Genomic DNA, 18230 nt, shown 5'->3' with positions numbered 1-18230 from the left:
GCCGGGAAGGTGGACGAACCCGGTCTTTATCGTCAAATCGTCCACCTGCTGGTTGCCGGGAAGGGGAACGAAGCCGGCCTTTTTCGTAAAATCGTTCCCCTGTTGCTTGCCGGGAAGGTGGACGAACCCGGTCTCTCTCGTAAAATCGTCCACCTGCTGCTTGCCGGGAAGGGGAACGAAGCCGGTCTTTTTCGTAAAATCGTTCCCCTGTTGCTTGCCGGGAAGGTGGACGAACCCGGTCTTTATCGTCAAATCGTCCACCTGCTGCTTGCCGGGAAGGGGAACGAAGCCGGCCTTTTTCGTAAAATCGTTCCCCTGTTGCTTGCCGGGAAGGAGGACGAACCCGGTCTTTAACGTCAAATCGTCCTCCTGTTGCTTGCCGGAAAGGGGAACGAAGCCGGCCTTCTTCGTAAAATCGTTCCCCTGTTGCTTGCCGGGAAGGTGGACGAACCCGGTCTTTCTCGTAAAATCGTCCACCTGCTGCTTGCCGGGAAGGGGAACGAAGCCGGCCTTTTTCGTAAAATCGTTCCCCTGTTGCTTGCCGGGAAGGTGGACGAACCCGGTCTTTCTCGTAAAATCGTCCACCTGCTGCTTGCCGGGAAGGGGAACGAAGCCGGCCTTTTTCGTAAAATCGTTCCCCTGCCGGGCGGAGGACGGACCCGGGCTTTTCTTCCGTCAGTTGTGTCCTCCTGATGTATCCAGACACCACCCAAGGCTCAGGAATCGTCTTATGCGGAAAAAGGGCCAATTTATCAGCGACGCATCCGTTAGTTCAACTAGAGGAAGTGTGAAATTTTCCTACAAAATAAGGTGCCAGCGCGGCGTTTTCAGGGGAGACTCGTAACGTCTGAGCCTCAGAGAGCGCGACCCGGCCGAATGCGAGCGGCAGGTCCCCTAAAATCGGCCTACCTAACACGCACGGATGGGACTTTGAAATCTGAAGACGTGGAGGGCACGGACGGGAATATATATGCGGCAGAAGCCAGAGACACCGCCGGCAGCCTCACCGTGACCGCACGAGAAGTCGTCACTTGCGCCAATCTTGCACTCGAGTGCCGAGTCACCTACGAGCAGACCCCTGCTTCTGCCTGTCCATTGAGGGCAGCCGAGCACGCGATTCCCCAGGAGACGGACTTCTGTACACTTGTGCCCCTCTTGCCCTAAACGGGGTTCGAGCAGCGCGGGGAGAGGAATTCAGTCCCCGGCGGATGCGCGCTCGTTCTAAGTGCAGCTTCCGAGAGGCCGCCCGTGAAGGCCATCACTTGTGCCACTCTTGCACTCGGAATCGAGTGCCGACTCGAACCGGAGCCTCCGCCGGCCACTGCGTGGGTTGACGGGCGCCGACCCCGATGAAGACGGCGATCGGTGCACATGTGCCCCCCATGCCCTAAACGGGGTTCGAGCAGCGCGGGGAGAGGAATTCAGTCCCCGGCGGATGCGCGCTCGTTCTAAGTGCAGCTTCCCAGAGGCCGCCCGTTAAGGCCTTCACATGTGCCACTCTTGCACTCGTAGATGAGTGCCGACTCGAGCCCGAGTCTCCGCCGGACACCGCGCGTGATGACGTGCGCCAACCCCGATGGACACGGCGGTCGGTGCACTTGTGCTCCACTTGCCCTAAACGGTTGCAAGTAGAGCGGGCCGAGGCCAGCAGTCCCCCGGCGGATGCGCGCTGGTTCTAAGTGCAGCTTCCCAGAGGCCGCCCGTGAAGGCCGTCACGTGTGCCGCTCTTGCACTCGGAATCGAGTGCCGACTCGAACCGGAGCCTCCGCCGGCCACTGCGTGGGTTGACGGGCGCCGTCCCCGATGAAGACGGCGATCGGTGCACATGTGCCCCTCTTGCCCTAAACGGGATTCGAGCAGCGCGGGGAGAGGTCTTCAGTCTCCCGCGGATGCACGCTGGTACTAAGGGCCGGCTCACAGAAGCCACCTGTAAAGGCCGTCACATGTGCCACTCTTGCACTCGTAGTCGAGGGCCGACTCGAGCCCGAGCCTCCGCCGGACACCGCGCGTGTTGACGTGCGCCAACCCCGATGGACACGGCGGTCGGTGCATTTGTGCCCCACTTGCACTAAACGGTTGCAAGTACACCGGGCCGAGGAAAGCATTCCCCCGCGGTTGTCCGCTGGTACTAAGTGCAGCTTCCCAGAGGCCGCCCGTGAAGGCCGTCACGTGTGCCACTCTTGCACTCGGAATCGAGTGCCGACTCGAACCGGAGCCTCCGCCGGCCACTGCGCGGGTTGACGGGCGCCGACCCCGTTGAAGACGGCGATCGGTGCACATGTGCCACTCTTGCCCTAAACGGGGATCGAGCGGCGCGGGACGAGGCCTGCAGTCCCCCGCGTTGCCCGGTGGTACTGAGGGCAATCTCCCAGAGGCCGCCCGTGAAGGCCGTTACTTGTGTCACTCTTGCACTCAGTGCCCTGTGCCGACTCGAACCCGAGACTCGGCCGGTCTTCGCAGGCAACAGCGCGGGTTGACCACAAATTACACGGCGGTCGATACACTTGTGCCCCTCTTGCCCTAAACGGTCGCAAGTAGCGCGGGCCGAGGCCTGCAGTCCCTCGCTGTTGTCCGCTGGTACTAGGGGCAGCTTCCCAGAGGCCGCCCGTGAAGACCATCACTTGTGCCACTCTTGCACTCAGGCTCGAGTGCCGACTCGAACCCGAGACTCGACCAGTCTTCGCCGGCCACTGAGCGGGGTGACGGGCGCCGACCCCAAAGGACACGGCGGTCGGTGCACTTGTGCCACTCTTGCCCTAAACGGGGATCGAGCGGCGCGGGTCGAGGCCTGCAGTCCCCCGCGTTGCCCGGTGGTACTGAGGGCAATCTCCCAGAGGCCGCCCGTGAACGCCGTTACTTGTGTCACTCTTGCACTCAGTGTCCTGTGCCGACTCGAACCCGAGACTCGGCCGGTCTTCGCCGGCCACTGAGCGGGGTGACGGGCGCCGACCCCAAAGGACACGGCGGTCGGTGCACTTGTGCCACTCTTGCCCTAAACTGCCTCAGCCAACGCGGGGCGGAAGCGCGAATGGCCTGCCGGCGACAGGGTCCCCGGCGGCCGGTAGTCCAATCTCAGACTTCCCCCTGCTCGAGGAGAGCCTCGCTCGCCAAGCTCATATACTATAGTCTGGACCCCCCTTATCTCAGCATTCGTCAGTCACGGAAGAGGCAGAGCCGCGGACACCGGCGGATGGCCCCTCGGCTGCCGCCAGAAATTTTAATTAAGTTTTTCTCTTCCTTAATCATTTCCGATCATACTAAATTTTGTATATGTTAGAATACATACACATACTTACTTATATAACCGCTTTATTTAATATTTTTCTGCACTTTAGAAATTTTCGGACTTAGCCGCTGAAGCGACTCAAGTAACACGCACGGTGGGACATAGCCGCAGAACTGGTTTCAAGTACCACGCACCACGGGACATAGCCGCAGAATTCGTACCGTCCAAGTAAGGCCCAGCTAACACAGCGGAAATTTATTTTTAATCTATTAACGATATTATTAAGCACAGCAAGCCCAATTTTCTTCAATTATGTGTATTTTTCTGCATTTTGGAAATTTTTTGGACTTAGCCGCTGAAGCGACTCAACTAACACGCACGGTCGGACATAGCCGCAGAACTGGTTTCAAGTACCACGCACCACGGGACATAGCCGCAGAATTCGTACCGTCCAAGTAAGGCCCAGCTAACACAGCGGAAATTTATTTTTAATCTATTAACGATATTATTAAGCACAGCAAGCCCAATTTTCTTCAATTATGTGTATTTTTCTGCATTTTGGAAATTTTTTGGACTTAGCCGCTGAAGCGACTCAACTAACACGCACGGTCGGACATAGCCGCAGAACTGGTTTCAAGTACCACGCACCACGGGACATAGCCGCAGAATTCGTACCGTCCAAGTAAGGCCCACCTAACACAGCGGTAATTTATTTTTAATCTATTAACGATTTTATTAAGCACAGCAAGCCCAATTTTCTTCAATTATGTGTATTTTTCTGCATTTTGGAAATTTTTTGGACTTAGCCGCTGAAGCGACTCAACTAACACGCACGGTCGGACATAGCCGCAGAACTGATTTCAAGTACCACGCACCACGGGACATAGCCGCAGAATTCGTCCCGTCCAAGTAAGGCCCACCTAACACAGCGGAAATTTATTTTTAGTCAATTAACGGCATTACTATGCACAGCAAGGCCAACTTTCTTCAATTATGAATATTTTTCTGCATTTTGGAAATTTTCGGACTTAGCCGCTGAAGCGACTCAACTAACACGCACGGTCGGACATAGCCGCAGAACTGGTTTCAAGTACCACGCACCACGGGACATAGCCGCAGAATTCGTACCGTCCAAGTAAGGCCCACCTAACACAGCGGAAATTTATTTTTAGTCAATTAACGGCATTACTATGCACAGCAAGGCCAACTTTCTTCAATTATGTATATTTTTCTGCATTTTGGAAATTTTCGGACTTAGCCGCTGAAGCGACTCAAGTAACACGCACGGTGGGACATAGCCGCAGAACTGATTTCAAGTACCACGCACCACGGGACATAGCCGCAGAATTCGTACCGTCCAAGTAAGGCCCACCTAACACAGCGGAAATTTATTTTTAATCTATTAACGATATTATTAAGCACAGCAAGGCCAACTTTCTTCAATTATGTATATTTTTCTGCATTTTGGAAATTTTCGGACTTAGCCGCTGAAGCGACTCAACTAACACGCACGGTCGGACATAGCCGCAGAACTGGTTTCAAGTACCACGCACCACGGGACATAGCCGCAGAATTCGTACCGTCCAAGTAAGGCCCACCTAACACAGCGGTAATTTATTTTTAATCTATTAACGATATTATTAAGCACAGCAAGCCCAATTTTCTTCAATTATGTGTATTTTTCTGCATTTTGGAAATTTTTTGGACTTAGCCGCTGAAGCGACTCAACTAACACGCACGGTCGGACATAGCCGCAGAACTGGTTTCAAGTACCACGCACCACGGGACATAGCCGCAGAATTCGTACCGTCCAAGTAAGGCCCAGCTAACACAGCGGAAATTTATTTTTAATCTATTAACGATATTATTAAGCACAGCAAGCCCAATTTTCTTCAATTATGTGTATTTTTCTGCATTTTGGAAATTTTTTGGACTTAGCCGCTGAAGCGACTCAACTAACACGCACGGTCGGACATAGCCGCAGAACTGGTTTCAAGTACCACGCACCACGGGACATAGCCGCAGAATTCGTACCGTCCAAGTAAGGCCCAGCTAACACAGCGGAAATTTATTTTTAATCTATTAACGATATTATTAAGCACAGCAAGCCCAATTTTCTTCAATTATGTGTATTTTTCTGCATTTTGGAAATTTTTTGGACTTAGCCGCTGAAGCGACTCAACTAACACGCACGGTCGGACATAGCCGCAGAACTGGTTTCAAGTACCACGCACCACGGGACATAGCCGCAGAATTCGTACCGTCCAAGTAAGGCCCACCTAACACAGCGGAAATTTATTTTTAATCTATTAACGATATTATTAAGCACAGCAAGCCCAATTTTCTTCAATTATGTGTATTTTTCTGCATTTTGGAAATTTTTTGGACTTAGCCGCTGAAGCGACTCAACTAACACGCACGGTCGGACATAGCCGCAGAACTGGTTTCAAGTACCACGCACCACGGGACATAGCCGCAGAATTCGTACCGTCCAAGTAAGGCCCACCTAACACAGCGGAAATTTATTTTTAGTCAATTAACGGCATTACTATGCACAGCAAGGCCAACTTTCTTCAATTATGAATATTTTTCTGCATTTTGGAAATTTTTTGGACTTAGCCGCTGAAGCGACTCAACTAACACGCACGGTCGGACATAGCCGCAGAACTGGTTTCAAGTACCACGCACCACGGGACATAGCCGCAGAATTCGTACCGTCCAAGTAAGGCCCACCTAACACAGCGGAAATTTATTTTTAATCTATTAACGATATTATTAAGCACAGCAAGGCCAACTTTCTTCAATTATGTATATTTTTCTGCATTTTGGAAATTTTCGGACTTAGCCGCTGAAGCGACTCAAGTAACACGCACGGTGGGACATAGCCGCAGAACTGATTTCAAGTACCACGCACCACGGGACATAGCCGCAGAATTCGTACCGTCCAAGTAAGGCCCACCTAACACAGCGGTAATTTATTTTTAATCTATTAACGATTTTATTAAGCACAGCAAGCCCAATTTTCTTCAATTATGTGTATTTTTCTGCATTTTGGAAATTTTTTGGACTTAGCCGCTGAAGCGACTCAACTAACACGCACGGTCGGACATAGCCGCAGAACTGATTTCAAGTACCACGCACCACGGGACATAGCCGCAGAATTCGTCCCGTCCAAGTAAGGCCCACCTAACACAGCGGAAATTTATTTTTAGTCAATTAACGGCATTACTATGCACAGCAAGGCCAACTTTCTTCAATTATGAATATTTTTCTGCATTTTGGAAATTTTCGGACTTAGCCGCTGAAGCGACTCAACTAACACGCACGGTCGGACATAGCCGCAGAACTGGTTTCAAGTACCACGCACCACGGGACATAGCCGCAGAATTCGTACCGTCCAAGTAAGGCCCACCTAACACAGCGGAAATTTATTTTTAGTCAATTAACGGCATTACTATGCACAGCAAGGCCAACTTTCTTCAATTATGTATATTTTTCTGCATTTTGGAAATTTTCGGACTTAGCCGCTGAAGCGACTCAAGTAACACGCACGGTGGGACATAGCCGCAGAACTGATTTCAAGTACCACGCACCACGGGACATAGCCGCAGAATTCGTACCGTCCAAGTAAGGCCCACCTAACACAGCGGTAATTTATTTTTAATCTATTAACGATTTTATTAAGCACAGCAAGGCCAACTTTCTTCAATTATGTATATTTTTCTGCATTTTGGAAATTTTCGGACTTAGCCGCTGAAGCGACTCAACTAACACGCACGGTCGGACATAGCCGCAGAACTGGTTTCAAGTACCACGCACCACGGGACATAGCCGCAGAATTCGTACCGTCCAAGTAAGGCCCACCTAACACAGCGGTAATTTATTTTTAATCTATTAACGATATTATTAAGCACAGCAAGCCCAATTTTCTTCAATTATGTGTATTTTTCTGCATTTTGGAAATTTTTTGGACTTAGCCGCTGAAGCGACTCAACTAACACGCACGGTCGGACATAGCCGCAGAACTGGTTTCAAGTACCACGCACCACGGGACATAGCCGCAGAATTCGTACCGTCCAAGTAAGGCCCAGCTAACACAGCGGAAATTTATTTTTAATCTATTAACGATATTATTAAGCACAGCAAGCCCAATTTTCTTCAATTATGTGTATTTTTCTGCATTTTGGAAATTTTTTGGACTTAGCCGCTGAAGCGACTCAACTAACACGCACGGTCGGACATAGCCGCAGAACTGGTTTCAAGTACCACGCACCACGGGACATAGCCGCAGAATTCGTACCGTCCAAGTAAGGCCCAGCTAACACAGCGGAAATTTATTTTTAATCTATTAACGATATTATTAAGCACAGCAAGCCCAATTTTCTTCAATTATGTGTATTTTTCTGCATTTTGGAAATTTTTTGGACTTAGCCGCTGAAGCGACTCAACTAACACGCACGGTCGGACATAGCCGCAGAACTGGTTTCAAGTACCACGCACCACGGGACATAGCCGCAGAATTCGTCCCGTCCAAGTAAGGCCCACCTAACACAGCGGAAATTTATTTTTAATCTATTAACGATATTATTAAGCACAGCAAGGCCAACTTTATTCAATTATGTATATTTTTCTGCATTTTGGAAATTTTCGGACTTAGCCGCTGAAGCGACTCAAGTAACACGCACGGTGGGACATAGCCGCAGAACTGATTTCAAGTACCACGCACCACGGGACATAGCCGCAGAATTCGTACCGTCCAAGTAAGGCCCAGCTAACACAGCGGAAATTTATTTTTAATCTATTAACGATATTATTAAGCACAGCAAGCCCAATTTTTTTCAATTATGTGTATTTTTCTGCATTTTGGAAATTTTTTGGACTTAGCCGCTGAAGCGACTCAACTAACACGCACGGTCGGACATAGCCGCAGAACTGGTTTCAAGTACCACGCACCACGGGACATAGCCGCAGAATTCGTACCGTCCAAGTAAGGCCCACCTAACACAGCGGTAATTTATTTTTAATCTATTAACGATTTTATTAAGCACAGCAAGCCCAATTTTCTTCAATTATGTGTATTTTTCTGCATTTTGGAAATTTTTTGGACTTAGCCGCTGAAGCGACTCAACTAACACGCACGGTCGGACATAGCCGCAGAACTGATTTCAAGTACCACGCACCACGGGACATAGCCGCAGAATTCGTCCCGTCCAAGTAAGGCCCACCTAACACAGCGGAAATTTATTTTTAGTCAATTAACGGCATTACTATGCACAGCAAGGCCAACTTTCTTCAATTATGAATATTTTTCTGCATTTTGGAAATTTTCGGACTTAGCCGCTGAAGCGACTCAACTAACACGCACGGTCGGACATAGCCGCAGAACTGGTTTCAAGTACCACGCACCACGGGACATAGCCGCAGAATTCGTCCCGTCCAAGTAAGGCCCACCTAACACAGCGGAAATTTATTTTTAGTCAATTAACGGCATTACTATGCACAGCAAGGCCAACTTTCTTCAATTATGAATATTTTTCTGCATTTTGGAAATTTTCGGACTTAGCCGCTGAAGCGACTCAACTAACACGCACGGTCGGACATAGCCGCAGAACTGGTTTCAAGTACCACGCACCACGGGACATAGCCGCAGAATTCGTACCGTCCAAGTAAGGCCCAGCTAACACAGCGGTAATTTATTTTTAATCTATTAACGATTTTATTAAGCACAGCAAGCCCAATTTTCTTCAATTATGTGTATTTTTCTGCATTTTGGAAATTTTTTGGACTTAGCCGCTGAAGCGACTCAACTAACACGCACGGTCGGACATAGCCGCAGAACTGATTTCAAGTACCACGCACCACGGGACATAGCCGCAGAATTCGTACCGTCCAAGTAAGGCCCAGCTAACACAGCGGTAATTTATTTTTAATCTATTAACGATTTTATTAAGCACAGCAAGCCCAATTTTCTTCAATTATGTGTATTTTTCTGCATTTTGGAAATTTTTTGGACTTAGCCGCTGAAGCGACTCAACTAACACGCACGGTCGGACATAGCCGCAGAACTGATTTCAAGTACCACGCACCACGGGACATAGCCGCAGAATTCGTCCCGTCCAAGTAAGGCCCACCTAACACAGCGGAAATTTATTTTTAGTCAATTAACGGCATTACTATGCACAGCAAGGCCAACTTTCTTCAATTATGAATATTTTTCTGCATTTTGGAAATTTTCGGACTTAGCCGCTGAAGCGACTCAACTAACACGCACGGTCGGACATAGCCGCAGAACTGGTTTCAAGTACCACGCACCACGGGACATAGCCGCAGAATTCGTACCGTCCAAGTAAGGCCCACCTAACACAGCGGTAATTTATTTTTAATCTATTAACGATATTATTAAGCACAGCAAGCCCAATTTTCTTCAATTATGTGTATTTTTCTGCATTTTGGAAATTTTTTGGACTTAGCCGCTGAAGCGACTCAACTAACACGCACGGTCGGACATAGCCGCAGAACTGGTTTCAAGTACCACGCACCACGGGACATAGCCGCAGAATTCGTACCGTCCAAGTAAGGCCCACCTAACACAGCGGAAATTTATTTTTAGTCAATTAACGGCATTACTATGCACAGCAAGGCCAACTTTCTTCAATTATGAATATTTTTCTGCATTTTGGAAATTTTTTGGACTTAGCCGCTGAAGCGACTCAACTAACACGCACGGTCGGACATAGCCGCAGAACTGGTTTCAAGTACCACGCACCACGGGACATAGCCGCAGAATTCGTACCGTCCAAGTAAGGCCCACCTAACACAGCGGAAATTTATTTTTAATCTATTAACGATATTATTAAGCACAGCAAGGCCAACTTTCTTCAATTATGTATATTTTTCTGCATTTTGGAAATTTTCGGACTTAGCCGCTGAAGCGACTCAAGTAACACGCACGGTGGGACATAGCCGCAGAACTGATTTCAAGTACCACGCACCACGGGACATAGCCGCAGAATTCGTACCGTCCAAGTAAGGCCCACCTAACACAGCGGTAATTTATTTTTAATCTATTAACGATTTTATTAAGCACAGCAAGCCCAATTTTCTTCAATTATGTGTATTTTTCTGCATTTTGGAAATTTTTTGGACTTAGCCGCTGAAGCGACTCAACTAACACGCACGGTCGGACATAGCCGCAGAACTGATTTCAAGTACCACGCACCACGGGACATAGCCGCAGAATTCGTCCCGTCCAAGTAAGGCCCACCTAACACAGCGGAAATTTATTTTTAGTCAATTAACGGCATTACTATGCACAGCAAGGCCAACTTTCTTCAATTATGAATATTTTTCTGCATTTTGGAAATTTTCGGACTTAGCCGCTGAAGCGACTCAACTAACACGCACGGTCGGACATAGCCGCAGAACTGGTTTCAAGTACCACGCACCACGGGACATAGCCGCAGAATTCGTACCGTCCAAGTAAGGCCCACCTAACACAGCGGAAATTTATTTTTAGTCAATTAACGGCATTACTATGCACAGCAAGGCCAACTTTCTTCAATTATGTATATTTTTCTGCATTTTGGAAATTTTCGGACTTAGCCGCTGAAGCGACTCAAGTAACACGCACGGTGGGACATAGCCGCAGAACTGATTTCAAGTACCACGCACCACGGGACATAGCCGCAGAATTCGTACCGTCCAAGTAAGGCCCACCTAACACAGCGGTAATTTATTTTTAATCTATTAACGATTTTATTAAGCACAGCAAGCCCAATTTTCTTCAATTATGTGTATTTTTCTGCATTTTGGAAATTTTTTGGACTTAGCCGCTGAAGCGACTCAACTAACACGCACGGTCGGACATAGCCGCAGAACTGATTTCAAGTACCACGCACCACGGGACATAGCCGCAGAATTCGTCCCGTCCAAGTAAGGCCCACCTAACACAGCGGAAATTTATTTTTAGTCAATTAACGGCATTACTATGCACAGCAAGGCCAACTTTCTTCAATTATGAATATTTTTCTGCATTTTGGAAATTTTCGGACTTAGCCGCTGAAGCGACTCAACTAACACGCACGGTCGGACATAGCCGCAGAACTGGTTTCAAGTACCACGCACCACGGGACATAGCCGCAGAATTCGTACCGTCCAAGTAAGGCCCACCTAACACAGCGGTAATTTATTTTTAATCTATTAACGATTTTATTAAGCACAGCAAGCCCAATTTTCTTCAATTATGTGTATTTTTCTGCATTTTGGAAATTTTTTGGACTTAGCCGCTGAAGCGACTCAACTAACACGCACGGTCGGACATAGCCGCAGAACTGATTTCAAGTACCACGCACCACGGGACATAGCCGCAGAATTCGTCCCGTCCAAGTAAGGCCCACCTAACACAGCGGAAATTTATTTTTAGTCAATTAACGGCATTACTATGCACAGCAAGGCCAACTTTCTTCAATTATGTATATTTTTCTGCATTTTGGAAATTTTCGGACTTAGCCGCTGAAGCGACTCAACTAACACGCACGGTCGGACATAGCCGCAGAACTGGTTTCAAGTACCACGCACCACGGGACATAGCCGCAGAATTCGTCCCGTCCAAGTAAGGCCCACCTAACACAGCGGAAATTTATTTTTAATCTATTAACGATATTATTAAGCACAGCAAGGCCAACTTTCTTCAATTATGTATATTTTTCTGCATTTTGGAAATTTTCGGACTTAGCCGCTGAAGCGACTCAAGTAACACGCACGGTGGGACATAGCCGCAGAACTGATTTCAAGTACCACGCACCACGGGACATAGCCGCAGAATTCGTACCGTCCAAGTAAGGCCCACCTAACACAGCGGTAATTTATTTTTAATCTATTAACGATTTTATTAAGCACAGCAAGCCCAATTTTCTTCAATTATGTGTATTTTTCTGCATTTTGGAAATTTTTTGGACTTAGCCACTGAAGCGACTCAACTAACACGCACGGTCGGACATAGCCGCAGAACTGATTTCAAGTACCACGCACCACGGGACATAGCCGCAGAATTCGTCCCGTCCAAGTAAGGCCCACCTAACACAGCGGAAATTTATTTTTAGTCAATTAACGGCATTACTATGCACAGCAAGGCCAACTTTCTTCAATTATGAATATTTTTCTGCATTTTGGAAATTTTCGGACTTAGCCGCTGAAGCGACTCAACTAACACGCACGGTCGGACATAGCCGCAGAACTGGTTTCAAGTACCACGCACCACGGGACATAGCCGCAGAATTCGTACCGTCCAAGTAAGGCCCACCTAACACAGCGGAAATTTATTTTTAGTCAATTAACGGCATTACTATGCACAGCAAGGCCAACTTTCTTCAATTATGAATATTTTTCTGCATTTTGGAAATTTTCGGACTTAGCCGCTGAAGCGACTCAACTAACACGCACGGTCGGACATAGCCGCAGAACTGGTTTCAAGTACCACGCACCACGGGACATAGCCGCAGAATTCGTACCGTCCAAGTAAGGCCCACCTAACACAGCGGTAATTTATTTTTAATCTATTAACGATATTATTAAGCACAGCAAGCCCAATTTTCTTCAATTATGTGTATTTTTCTGCATTTTGGAAATTTTTTGGACTTAGCCGCTGAAGCGACTCAACTAACACGCACGGTCGGACATAGCCGCAGAACTGGTTTCAAGTACCACGCACCACGGGACATAGCCGCAGAATTCGTACCGTCCAAGTAAGGCCCACCTAACACAGCGGAAATTTATTTTTAGTCAATTAACGGCATTACTATGCACAGCAAGCCCAATTTTCTTCAATTATGTGTATTTTTCTGCATTTTGGAAATTTTTTGGACTTAGCCGCTGAAGCGACTCAACTAACACGCACGGTCGGACATAGCCGCAGAACTGGTTTCAAGTACCACGCACCACGGGACATAGCCGCAGAATTCGTACCGTCCAAGTAAGGCCCACCTAACACAGCGGAAATTTATTTTTAATCTATTAACGATATTATTAAGCACAGCAAGGCCAACTTTCTTCAATTATGTATATTTTTCTGCATTTTGGAAATTTTCGGACTTAGCCGCTGAAGCGACTCAAGTAACACGCACGGTGGGACATAGCCGCAGAACTGATTTCAAGTACCACGCACCACGGGACATAGCCGCAGAGCCATGACTTTTGAGTTAAATTTCGGAAATTTATTTTTAGACAATTAACGGCATTATTGTGCACAGCAAGCCCATTTTTTTTCAATTAAGAATATTTTACTGCATTTTGGAATATTTCGGACTTAGCCGCTGAAGTTATATTCGTTCTATTTCTTATTCTTAGGAAGGCGCTATCACGGCACGGTCTCGTGCTTCGAAGCAGCCCCGTAACTATACTCGCCGTCTGAATTGGCCTCAGGAAGCGACCGTCCCAATACAACCCATCAAACACAGGCGTAGTCTCTTACATGACTTACTTTTAATGCGTTAACGGCTATACGATGATTTCTTTCGAGACGGGGCACCGCAAGCCCAATTTTAATGATTTACAAATACTTAACCATATTATTATTTTTATTATTTGTTATTGACTGCAAATGATTTTATCCCCGGTGGCAGTGACCTACAATAAGGTACAAGAACATAAGACACAACAAAACAATGCGATACATCAACACAGTGAGACAGAAAAAGAATAATTAGAGGGCACAACAAAAAGAATAAGACACAACAGAACCATAAAAGAAAAACATAGGACGCAACCAAAACAACACATCCCACTCACTCACTCAAAATCAAACAACTCATAAGAATACAAAACCATCTACTTCACTATATTACGCTTTCTTCCTCCCTAATTCTTCTTCTTCTACTCCCGTTATTCGTGTTGTCTTATGTTATTTTTATTCAAGTTACTATTATTAAGAAGGCGCCATTACCGCAGGACTCTTTCACCGAAACAGCCTTCTGAGCTACCACGCGCCGTCGGACTTTTGCCGCAGACGTCCCGGGCCTTGGCGGCCGGCAAGCCTCTCGTCGGGGAGAAAATCGCCTTCCGCCCGCGCAAGACAAATGCTGAGATAAGGGGGGTCCAGACCTACTATGGGGAGGACTTTGGGAGCAGGTCCGAGTGCGCGGCCGAACCGGCAATCGGCAAGTATGAGGCCTCCTGCCGGTTCGGGACACGCCGCACTTGACCCGGGGTCGTAGTGTCAGGACGGGGGTGGGGGTGGGGGCAGGACGGAGATCTGGCGTGTGTGGGCGGGCGGGCGGGCGGGCGGGCGGGCGGGGGACCGCGTTCTTAATCGCGGGGACTCGGTCCGGACTCCGTCCTGGGTTCGAACCTAGCTTAATTGTTTTAGGCCCACCTGAGATGCCGCGGGCCACCACGGCGCCCTACGCCGCCGCCGCGAGGACGATGACGACGCTCCTGTGTTCTCCGGCCAGCCTCGAGGACTCAGTCCTCGGTTCGATGCTCGCCTGCCACCACGGCGCCCTACGCCACGCAAGCTCGTCGCTGCTGCAGCCGCGAGGGGCCTATGACGTTCCTGGGTTCGAACCTCGCTTCGGGGATTCTGGGACGCCGCGTGCCTCCACGGCGCCCTACACCAAGAAATCGGGTCGCTGCTGCATGGCCGAAGAAGGTCCTGGGTTCGAACCCCGCCAGCGGCGTGCCCTGTTCCGCTCAGGGCGTGCGCTACGGTCCCGGCTTCGAGACCCCGCGAAGTCACTCCGGCCCCCCCACCCCCCCGCGGGGGAGGGGCGCTGGCGGGCTGGAGGGATTCCCCAGCCCCCGCGGGTGAGTGGCAGCGAAGATCTATAGTTTTGACTCTCTTAAGTGGCCGCCGAGGCCGGCCAACACCTACCACGCGCCATCCAGCAACTACCACGCACCGTGGGACTTAGCCGCTGGAACGACCATTCAAGTACCACGCACGGTGGGACTTAGCCGCAGAGCTAGACCCCTTTCACGTACCACGCGCCTTGGGACATAGCCGCAGAACCCCGACGTCCGAGTAAAACAGCGGAAATTTATTTTTAGTCAATTAACGGCATTATGATGCACACAGCAAGCCCAATTTTCTTCAATTATGGATATTCGACTACATTATGTTTTGTTTCGGACTTAGCCGCTGGAGCGACCTTTCAACTACCACGCACCGTGATACATAGCCGCAGAACACACCCACGTCCGAGTAAAACAGCGGAAATTTATTTTTAGTCAATTAACGGCATTACTATGCACAGCAAGCCCAATTTTCTTCAATTATGTGTATTTTTCTGCATTTTGGAAATTTTTTGGACTTAGCCGCTGAAGCGACTCAACTAACACGCACGGTCGGACATAGCCGCAGAACTGGTTTCAAGTACCACGCACCACGGGACATAGCCGCAGAATTCGTACCGTCCAAGTAAGGCCCACCTAACACAGCGGAAATTTATTTTTAATCTATTAACGATATTATTAAGCACAGCAAGGCCAACTTTCTTCAATTATGTATATTTTTCTGCATTTTGGAAATTTTCGGACTTAGCCGCTGAAGCGACTCAAGTAACACGCACGGTGGGACATAGCCGCAGAACTGATTTCAAGTACCACGCACCACGGGACATAGCCGCAGAATTCGTACCGTCCAAGTAAGGCCCAGCTAACACAGCGGAAATTTATTTTTAATCTATTAACGATATTATTAAGCACAGCAAGCCCAATTTTCTTCAATTATGTGTATTTTTCTGCATTTTGGAAATTTTTTGGACTTAGCCGCTGAAGCGACTCAACTAACACGCACGGTCGGACATAGCCGCAGAACTGGTTTCAAGTACCACGCACCACGGGACATAGCCGCAGAATTCGTACCGTCCAAGTAAGGCCCACCTAACACAGCGGAAATTTATTTTTAATCTATTAACGATATTATTAAGCACAGCAAGGCCAACTTTCTTCAATTATGTATATTTTTCTGCATTTTGGAAATTTTCGGACTTAGCCGCTGAAGCGACTCAAGTAACACGCACGGTGGGACATAGCCGCAGAACTGGTTTCAAGTACCACGCACCACGGGACATAGCCGCAGAATTCGTACCGTCCAAGTAAGGCCCACCTAACACAGCGGAAATTTATTTTTAGTCAATTAACGGCATTACTATGCACAGCAAGCCCAATTTTCTTCAATTATGTGTATTTTTCTGCATTTTGGAAATTTTTTGGACTTAGCCGCTGAAGCGACTCAACTAACACGCACGGTCGGACATAGCCGCAGAACTGGTTTCAAGTACCACGCACCACGGGACATAGCCGCAGAATTCGTACCGTCCAAGTAAGGCCCAGCTAACACAGCGGAAATTTATTTTTAGTCAATTAACGGCATTACTATGCACAGCAAGGCCAACTTTCTTCAATTATGAATATTTTTCTGCATTTTGGAAATTTTCGGACTTAGCCGCTGAAGCGACTCAAGTAACACGCACGGTGGGACATAGCCGCAGAACTGATTTCAAGTACCACGCACCACGGGACATAGCCGCAGAATTCGTACCGTCCAAGTAAGGCCCACCTAACACAGCGGAAATTTATTTTTAATCTATTAACGATATTATTAAGCACAGCAAGGCCAACTTTCTTCAATTATGTATATTTTTCTGCATTTTGGAAATTTTCGGACTTAGCCGCTGAAGCGACTCAAGTAACACGCACGGTGGGACATAGCCGCAGAACTGATTTCAAGTACCACGCACCACGGGACATAGCCGCAGAATTCGTACCGTCCAAGTAAGGCCCACCTAACACAGCGGAAATTTATTTTTAATCTATTAACGATATTATTAAGCACAGCAAGGCCAACTTTCTTCAATTATGTATATTTTTCTGCATTTTGGAAATTTTCGGACTTAGCCGCTGAAGCGACTCAAGTAACACGCACGGTGGGACATAGCCGCAGAACTGATTTCAAGTACCACGCACCACGGGACATAGCCGCAGAATTCGTACCGTCCAAGTAAGGCCCAGCTAACACAGCGGAAATTTATTTTTAATCTATTAACGATATTATTAAGCACAGCAAGCCCAATTTTCTTCAATTATGTGTATTTTTCTGCATTTTGGAAATTTTTTGGACTTAGCCGCTGAAGCGACTCAACTAACACGCACGGTCGGACATAGCCGCAGAACTGGTTTCAAGTACCACGCACCACGGGACATAGCCGCAGAATTCGTACCGTCCAAGTAAGGCCCACCTAACACAGCGGAAATTTATTTTTAATCTATTAACGATATTATTAAGCACAGCAAGGCCAACTTTCTTCAATTATGTATATTTTTCTGCATTTTGGAAATTTTCGGACTTAGCCGCTGAAGCGACTCAAGTAACACGCACGGTGGGACATAGCCGCAGAACTGGTTTCAAGTACCACGCACCACGGGACATAGCCGCAGAATTCGTACCGTCCAAGTAAGGCCCACCTAACACAGCGGAAATTTATTTTTAGTCAATTAACGGCATTACTATGCACAGCAAGCCCAATTTTCTTCAATTATGTGTATTTTTCTGCATTTTGGAAATTTTTTGGACTTAGCCGCTGAAGCGACTCAACTAACACGCACGGTCGGACATAGCCGCAGAACTGGTTTCAAGTACCACGCACCACGGGACATAGCCGCAGAATTCGTACCGTCCAAGTAAGGCCAAGCTAACACAGCGGAAATTTATTTTTAGTCAATTAACGGCATTACTATGCACAGCAAGGCCAACTTTCTTCAATTATGAATATTTTTCTGCATTTTGGAAATTTTCGGACTTAGCCGCTGAAGCGACTCAAGTAACACGCACGGTGGGACATAGCCGCAGAACTGATTTCAAGTACCACGCACCACGGGACATAGCCGCAGAATTCGTACCGTCCAAGTAAGGCCCACCTAACACAGCGGAAATTTATTTTTAATCTATTAACGATATTATTAAGCACAGCAAGGCCAACTTTCTTCAATTATGTATATTTTTCTGCAT

This window comes from Zootermopsis nevadensis, unplaced genomic scaffold, assembly GCF_977971745.1.
Source record: "Zootermopsis nevadensis isolate Lab colony 2312 unplaced genomic scaffold, Znev_1.0 Znev_ptg000255l, whole genome shotgun sequence".
In the NCBI taxonomy this organism is placed as follows: Eukaryota; Metazoa; Arthropoda; class Insecta; order Blattodea; family Termopsidae; genus Zootermopsis; species Zootermopsis nevadensis.
Note: the sequence above shows the minus strand (reverse complement) of the source record.